Source organism: Penaeus monodon, chromosome 27, assembly GCF_015228065.2.
Source record: "Penaeus monodon isolate SGIC_2016 chromosome 27, NSTDA_Pmon_1, whole genome shotgun sequence".
In the NCBI taxonomy this organism is placed as follows: domain Eukaryota; kingdom Metazoa; phylum Arthropoda; class Malacostraca; order Decapoda; family Penaeidae; genus Penaeus; species Penaeus monodon.
In genome coordinates, this window is record NC_051412.1 from 6,021,125 (window position 1) to 6,021,494 (window position 370).

Genomic DNA, 370 nt, shown 5'->3' on the forward strand with positions numbered 1-370 from the left:
AATTCTCACCCATTTTTCCTTCCCTTTCCCACTCCTCCTCCCTTATACCTCCCCCAACCCCCTTCCTGCTCTCCCTTCCTCGTTGCATATGCTTTTCTCCTCCCCCTCCTTCTCTCCTCCCTTCCTCCCCACCTTCCCCCTCCCCGTCCTCCCTATCCGCTTCGCCTCACTCTCTCCTCCCCTCTTCCCCCCTTCCCTCTCCCCCTCCCGCTCGCTCCTCCCCAATTCCTACTCCCGTCTCCTTCCTCCCTCTCCCCCCCCTCCCCCCATTCCCCTTCACTTTGCCCTTCACTTTTGCCTCGAGCTTAGCTTCTCTTGCGCTCGATGCGATAGCATTTATTCTTCGTTTATGTCTATGGCATTTCGAGCA

The 370-nt window shown here is 57.6% G+C and overlaps 1 protein-coding gene across 7 annotated transcripts in view; it reads left to right on the plus strand.

The window, feature by feature from the left end:
- LOC119590555 overlaps window positions 1-370 on the plus strand; it is a 24,786-nt gene that overhangs the window by 20,484 nt on the left and 3,932 nt on the right. The window lies entirely within an intron of this gene.